Raw genomic sequence first — 8,412 nt, forward strand, 5'->3', positions numbered from 1 at the left:
TGCTCTTTGCCCAAATTAGTGTCTCAGTATTAATTACCATATCAAATTCATAGTAATTTATATCAGGAAGGCAGGTATAATATGTTTGACATAGTTCAATTTCATGTGAGATGGGTGCCCTTAGTAAAACTACTCAAGTTCAGTTTAGGGTTTGTGCCAAAATAGGATAAACAGTGAAAAAAACTATTTTATTAGTAACAGAATAGCAAAGACAACATAATTTCATAGAAATAACAGCTGCAACATACTTTGCATGAATAACACGTTAATAACACAGATATAACAAAGGAATAACACAGGAATACAACAGGATTAACTCAGTAATAACACAGAAATTAAACAGGAATAACACTGACAACAGAAATAACACAGGAATAACAAAGTAATAACACAGGAATAACACAGAATTAACACATTAATAACACAGAAATAACACAGGAATAACTCAGTGACAACAGTAATAACACAGTAATAACACAGCAATTACTCAGGAATAACACAATAATAACACAGATATAACACAGGAATAACACCGGAATAACTCAGTAATAACACAGGATTAACACAGTAATAACACACGAATAACACAGAAATAACACAGTAATAACATAGAAATAACACAGAAATAACTCAATGACAACAGAAATAACACAGGAATAACACAGAATTAACACAGTAATAACTTGTAATGGAGTAATATTTGACCAGCAGTATCTGTACTTTCATTCAAGTAATAGAGTTGAGTACTTTGTCCGCCTCTGCAGCTCAACACAGGGGAGATGGAAGGGAAAGGGGTGAGCGTCTCGTATATATGGGGGCAATTACAGTGACTCTGGGGCGTTTACGGCTGATAAGGAACAGCACTGAGTGGGGGAGAGCTCTTTTTCGCCCATGACAACAGCTTTGTAAAGTGTGATGGATCCTGCTAATCCAGTGTCAGTCTTTACTGTTCTGGAAATTGAAAGGGGATGTTCTTATTAACCGGATACACAGATGTGTGACGCAACCATTTCTCAATTTAATGCTCCCTTCACTGTTTTCTTGAGGGAACCTTACAACATTGTGAAACTTCACTGTCTTGGCTGGTCGGGTGAATTCCTATGAAAATTACCAACCATCTATCAATGCCTTGTTGGTAATTTTGAGAAGGAATGTGCCTGTGTGGTGGCAGCAATGACGTCAGTGCCGTTCATGTTGGTTCATATCAGCCATATAGAGTGGATTCAGGTCACTGCATTGGCCTACACTCTTTAATCCTTACTGGATTTATGAAAAACCATTTCCTATTGCATCAGTAACATCTATTAGAATAAAATGTTATGGCAAGCTTAATGCTAATCAGTCACACATCAGGTGTTCATCATGTGCCATTTTAATTTGATTGAGCGTATGCTATTGGTAATCAGAAAGACTTCAGCACAACTAAACTAGTCTTTCAGTTCAGTTTCTGAGTCTTTTGATACCTCTTTCTTACAAGAAATGCTGTATATATATATCTGTGTGTGTTTTCAATATTTCAGATTCAGATTCAAGATGCATATTTACTGGACTGAAGCAACTTAGGTTTACTTGATTATCCATACCTATTTTTTTATTTTTTTTAAATCATGCAAAAATAGCATATCAAATATGATACCTCAGGCTTTTGAGGAACATTTATTTCTCTATCATCCTTGCATTGTATTATATGTTTTGTCACCCACAATAAAAACCACAGAACTTTGATCATAAAACTAAGCATTTAATTATCATCTAATAACCTATAAAGATCTCACTGACTTGCATAACAAGCTTTCATTTTACTTACTGACTATATATATATATATATATATATATATATATGACTAGATATGTGGGGGCGTGTTAGAAAGAGGCGTTTTAGGTAGGCGTGGCTGACTCTTAACTTTTATAAAGAATATCTCTTTGGATTTGAGACTTTAGTCTTTGCAACTTTACAGATCTTCTTTATGCACCAAGAGCTTGTAACACTCCAAAGAGAAAGGAAAACTTGAAATCGCATCATATGACCCCTTTAAAACATAGTTGACTCAGCTGAACATAAGTTTCCAAAGAGTTTCACTGAACGGCCTATGATCAAAATTCCGTTTTGAAAAAGTTCAACAAATATAACATATTAATAAAACAGACATAATACACAATTGTGACCACACCTGAAAAACTGCAATCTGGATGATATGGTCATGCAAACATGTTCAAATGATATTTAAATAAAACGTGTCAGAAAACCTCAAATAATGTATTGCCACGTCAAACCACTATAGAACACAGGCCTGCTTTACATGTAGGGTAGGAGCTAAAATATCCAGATTGACTTCCCCTTATTCAGTACACTCAGTACACAAAATGTCTTGGATTTCCATTTTCTTATGTTCTTGGCGAATGTTTTCCTACCATTGTGGATGCTCACATGCCTGTACTAATTATTAGCTAGTTGTTAATACAAATCAAGAACAAAGGCTAGACCTCATATGGCTATACCTCATACCAAGAATCACAACAAATATTCTTGTAGTGTATAAACTCAATAAACCACAAGTGGACTAAATCGGGAGGTTTCAAACTGGGGTCCAGGGCAAGAGAGTGCTATTTGAAAAATGTAAACAAGTAAAAACCGAGTATGAATATACATTTTTCCTTTTTTTTTTTTTTTTTGCAACTGTCACCTGCTTGCTCACTAGTTGAATGGTTCTATTTTCTGTTACATTATAGCTGCTTTGAAACCATATGTTATTAAAATTAATATGCAAACACATTTGAATTGAAATCATATTCAACTTCAAATATTGAGTTGAACAATGTAAATATTTATGTATGACGGCATACATAACATAAATAATTAAAATAAGCAAAAATTTTCCAGATAATATCTTAATCATTTATTTTGGCTACAATCACAAATGAAACGGATCATTTAAATCTGCTACAGTACATGTTGTCTTCATGTTATCTAAATTAAAAACACTGATATACTTCCCTAGTTTAAATGGCTCTCACTTCTTCTAAAACATAAAACACTGTACAGGCTCATTACCAGATAACGATCTTCTCTTTCTCTCACAAACACACACACACACACATACATACAGACATAACAGAAGCATAAGGAACGTATTATCAGAGCAGAAAATATCACAATCACTCCGTTCATTCTCCTGGCTGTCCTCTGACCTGTTTAAGTATGCCAACGCTGCTTATGCACCTGTGTGTCCCAGACTATTACACCTCCCATCACTTAACGGCTTTTAGTATCGCAGCATCCTGTTCCACATCCAGCCACTTTATTGCTTCACGCTACAACAGAAAAAAAAAACTACTGTTTGAATCACCCTTGAGCGAGACCGGTGCAATTGTGTACTTGAGGTGTTCACCATTCAGCCATGATTGCTGTTTAATGCTCTTTGTTGAGGTGGGCTCGTAAAAGTCAGGGTGTGTTGTAGGCTTCCACCCCCCACCGGCTCTAATGAGACACAGAGGCTTAATAAGATGGAGGATAGTGCACACATGCAGACAGGACGCTGTTGTTAGACTACAATTCCTCCCTCTGCTCAGCACTGAGACTGAACCGCTTTCTCACAGCATCTACGACAGGAGACATGCATTGCTGCTTCACACTTTTTGCATTTATACCCTCTTTGTGGCACAATTTTTGCATTTTTGTTCACATAGAACAGTATTTCCAACCCAACATATGGGATTTATATTATACTATCATACTATATTCTTTTATATATATATATATATATATATATGCATATGTATATATTTACTTTGAATATGCAAACTGAGGGTCTGATTTTAATATTAGAAATTAGCAAAAAAACATGCATTGCTGCTTCACACGTTTTGCATTTACATTTGTGACATTTTTTGCATTTTCATTCATATAGAACAGTATTTGCAACCCTAAATATAGGATTTATATTATACTATCATATGTATATATATTTGCTTGAATATGCAAATTGATTTAAATATTAGAAATTTGAAAGCAAAAGCATTGCTGCTTCACACTTTTTGCATTAACACCCTATTTGTGGCACCATTTTGCATTATTATTCACATATTATAGTATTTGCAACCCTAAATATGTGATTTTTGTTATGCTATTATACTGTACTCTTCTATATATTGTATATATTTACTTTCAATATGCAAACTGGGGGCATGATTTTAAATATTAGAATTCTGACAGCAAAAAGACATGCATTGTTGCTTCACACTTCTTGCATTTAAACCCTCTTTGTGACATCATTTTTGCATTTTCATTCACATATTACAGTATTTACAAACCTAAATATGTTTTTTTTATTATACTATACCCTTCTACACATTGCACATATTTACTTTGATTATACATACGGAGGGTATGATTTTCAATATTAGACGTTTGATAGCAAAAATAGGTGCATCGACAGACCACATGTATCACAACAACCCTGTCAAAAGGTTTCTGTAAGAGAGCGAAACAAGAGAGAAGAGAAGGGAGGAGCTAGAGGTGGATCATACCGAATCCAGAGCAGCCTACTGGTGCTTTGAAGTCACATGATTGCTTTAGGAATGCTAATTCATGCTGTATTTTTTCTCCTCCTCTCTGCTTGGTGTAGTATGTGCCTGTCGGATAGAGCAGACCTCAGACATGGTGTAGGATATCAGGAAAGGAACAAGCGATTGAAGTTGAGACGAGGCCTGTGTTGAGGGTATGTAGAGCTTTATTAAGATGTGCTGTTGTTTTTGGCTTCATATGTGACTGTAAATGTCAGTTGTTCAGGAAGCCCTACTTATATTTAAATATGTCTCTTCAAGCTTAGTGTCTTATATCAACAGTATGTGTGGTCTGTATGTTAAATAGAGTGCATAAATGTGCATATGACTGTGCATGTCTGTCTCGGCACAATGAAAGCTGTTTACTTTGGAGAATCCCACCACATGTCTCCACTGCTTTCAGTACGGTTACTAACATCAGAGAGAGCGACACAGATTGACAGATATTATGTAGGTGGGCTCGAGGAACTTGAGACCCTCCTTTCAAATTATACCTCACCCATTCTGTCATTATTTACTCACCCTCCTGTATGATTTTCTTTCATAATCGTTTTGTTTTGTCCATACAGTCAAAGTCAGAGGGGCCCAGTGTTGTTTTGGACCCCATTGACTTTCATTGTATGGACAAAAACATCAAAAATGTCTTAAGTGTGAATACATTTTTGGGTGAATTATCCCTTTTATGTGTCAACCTGATTACTCAATATTATCAATAAGACAAGTACTATGACTGTAGTATTACCACCAAAGCTGAAGGTGAGTGATTTACGTGGACATGCGTCACATCATTTGCGATGTTTTAAGGATTATCGATGAGTTTGTTCAGCACACATGTACACAAGAAGCTTTTAGACCTCTCGTAAGACTAAATGGAGACAATGCATTCCCGGACAGGGGAGTGTTGCACTAGTAGACTGACTGACTGACAGCTAGTGCTGATACAATTCATTTAACCTATCGCCTCTCAAATAACAAGACCATCTGCACTCTTTCGGTGCATGCTAGTTTGACCCAACGCTCTGTAAACAAAGCCAAGCAGAGCGACGCTTGTGTGTAATCTCGCCAGTGTCATCTTATGAATTTGACACTGAACATCTGGACAATTGTTTTTGTGTGTTAGCTTTATATGTGATGGGTGTTTTATATGTACTCGTGCAATCGTGCTATAGAGTGAAGGAAGCAATAGTGTGTCGTTCATTATAGTACTAAGGTACTTCCAGGTTACTGCAGATGAATCGAGCAAAGCTTGTTGCTCTCAAACCGCCATTGGGCAGGTCACTTCTGTACGGTAATTGGGGTAAGACCCTCATGTTTTACACTTGCCTTTCCTGTGTCATGGGCCTCACAATGAGCTTGAGTAGTTTACACTCACCCTCAGGTCACTCTAATAATCAGTCAAACAGGAGGGACACAACTCCGGTCCCTATTAAAGCACCAGGAAATGAGGGGCTTGTTGAGTAGCGCAAGAGGCTCCTGTAGTCGAGAAACAAGAAACAAATGTTGCATTAAGTGATAAGATATCTGAGTGTACTCAGGTAGTTCATTAAAATACCTTCGATTTAATCTAGTCAAGAAAATAAACAAAATATAAGTGCAACAACACAAATTCAATAACATGTAAGAGTAAAGGCAACCTTCGACCATAAACTATTTTCAAGAAGGTAATTAAAGCAAAACAAGAATGCATGACAACACAAACAGTAGTTCTAAATTCTCAGTCAGAAAACACATGTAGAAAAATGTATTAGTGTTGGCATGCCCTTACGAAAAAGAAGTTTATTCAAGTGTGCTATTAGTATACTTCTTTTAAACTAAAAATAGGAAAGTATACTTTTAGTCTACTTTTTATGTACTTCTCAGAAATGGGCTTTCTGTACTTCTCAGAAATATACTTAAAATGACATTTAAGTATACTTGACTTATACTAAATATATTTGAGCTATACTTGTGTTCCTATACTTAAAAATATACTTGAACTTTACTTAAGTATACTTACTTAAACTTGAAGTATACTACTTTTTGGTAAGGGTGTTCATGTATTGTAAGTGATTTGGGGCTTTTTTTCTCTATAAAATTACCTATAAATATGGGCAGTTGCAGATTGAGTTGCTTTTTTGGAATTATTTACAGAATATTTACAGAAGTGTCTCTGAGGAAGCTTATTTAAGGTTGAAATAAAAAATCAGCCTATCTATTTTGTTAAAGTTCATCCAAAAATTTAAAATCTTTCATCATTTACTTATCCTGAAGTTGTTCTAAACCTGTATGAATTTCTTCTGCAGAACACAAAATAAGATATAATGAAGAATATGGATAACATACAGTTGATGGTCCCCATTGACTTCCATTCTTCAAAATATCTCCTTTTGTGTTCAGCAGAAGAAAGAAATGCATGCAGGTTTGAAATAACTTAAAAGCTCTGGGGCGTTTTTGTGTATTTTTGCCTAAATTTGACATACCCAAATTCAAATGTTTACCCTACACACATACAATGGAGGAAATGAAAAAAAATGGTGTCATTTTTGGCTGTTTGGGCTGACTGAAGCAATCGTGCAAGTAGGAATGTGACACATCTGAATGTTTCCTCAGAGGTATCAAATTTAACATCGCGATTCTATTGAAGGTCATTCGATCTGTGATTGTCACACAATCAGATAAACTACATAGTCAAATTCCTGAGAATAAGAGCTTTCTTGTGATATATGACTTGACTGTTTCGTGAAAAATATAGAAAATACACATTCTTCGGAAAAATTATTCGCAATCATTAGGCGGAAATTTGTGTGTGGGACAAATAAATTTCTAAGCTTCATTTTACTGCTTTATGTATCATAAAACCAAAAGTAATGGTATTCGTTGTAAATAAGACACTCTAAGCTTTCAAATGATACCATATATGGGCTGATACCATATAAGGAAGGCTTTGCAAATGAAGCATAAACATTTTTACGTGATTTTGGACCCGTATCCGGGTCCGCAGAGTTTAAGTTTAAGTAAATGATAAAAAAAACTTTCATTTTTTTGGATGAACTATCCCTTTAATGCATGTTAAAGATGTTATTATGAACAATTCTTGTATGTATATATGTTTTTTTACCTTCTAATTTTTAAAGGGGTCATATGATGCTGCTAAAAAGAACATTATTTTGTGTATTTGGTGTAATGAAGTGTGTTTATGCGGTTTAAGGTTAAAAAAACACATTATTTTCCATATACTGTACATTATTGTTTCTCCTCTATGCCCCGCCTTTCTGAAACGCCTCAATTTTTACAAAGCTCATCGGTCTGAAAAGTGAGGTGTGCTGCGGCCAGCTATCCAGTGCGTTGTGATTGGCCGAATACCTCAAGCGTGTGACGGAAATATTACGCCCCTTACCATATTGTGATGATGCCCTGTCAGGCCGGAGCGATGATTCAAAAACATGAAAACCCATTATAAACGAGGCATTCGTTGCATCCAGTGGGGACATAATTGTTCATTCGTTGCATCGCGCCGCGTAAACATAAAACCATGTCTGCATTTGTGATCGGAGAAATGACAAACAACAAGCCCTACTCTACACTGCCCAAAAAACTTGCTTTAAATATATAAAATATAAAAACTCTTTAAATATAAAAAACGTACTTACAGTCTTTGAGTCAGAACAGCCGGCATTGTAGTCTACTCTCCCAGGATCAGGAAACGGTCCTCCATAAAATGTGCTGCACACATCTGAATATTTGGGTTGAAGTGTTCTGGAACAGTGTTGTAAATACAACTTAACCACTGATTTCTAGTCGTGTCCTCTTTTACAATACTACAGCGAGTATAAAAGTTATGCCTTCTTTCTTTGCGTGAACATTTGGGCG

General features: G+C 35.7%; 1 protein-coding gene across 2 annotated transcripts in view; it reads left to right on the forward strand.

Moving 5' to 3' along the window:
- The first annotated feature begins 4,605 nt into the window (after positions 1-4,605).
- LOC107703065 (polyhomeotic-like protein 2) overlaps positions 4,606-8,412 on the forward strand; it is a 38,620-nt gene continuing 34,813 nt past the window's right edge. For both annotated transcript variants that reach the window (XM_016505565.1, XM_016505566.1), the window contains exon 1: positions 4,606-4,718. The gene's annotated coding sequence lies outside the window, so the exon portion shown is untranslated. The remainder of the gene's footprint in view (positions 4,719-8,412) is intronic.

Source organism: Sinocyclocheilus anshuiensis, unplaced genomic scaffold (genome assembly GCF_001515605.1).
Source record: "Sinocyclocheilus anshuiensis isolate Anshui unplaced genomic scaffold, SAMN03320099.WGS_v1.1 scaffold883, whole genome shotgun sequence".
In the NCBI taxonomy this organism is placed as follows: domain Eukaryota; kingdom Metazoa; phylum Chordata; class Actinopteri; order Cypriniformes; family Cyprinidae; genus Sinocyclocheilus; species Sinocyclocheilus anshuiensis.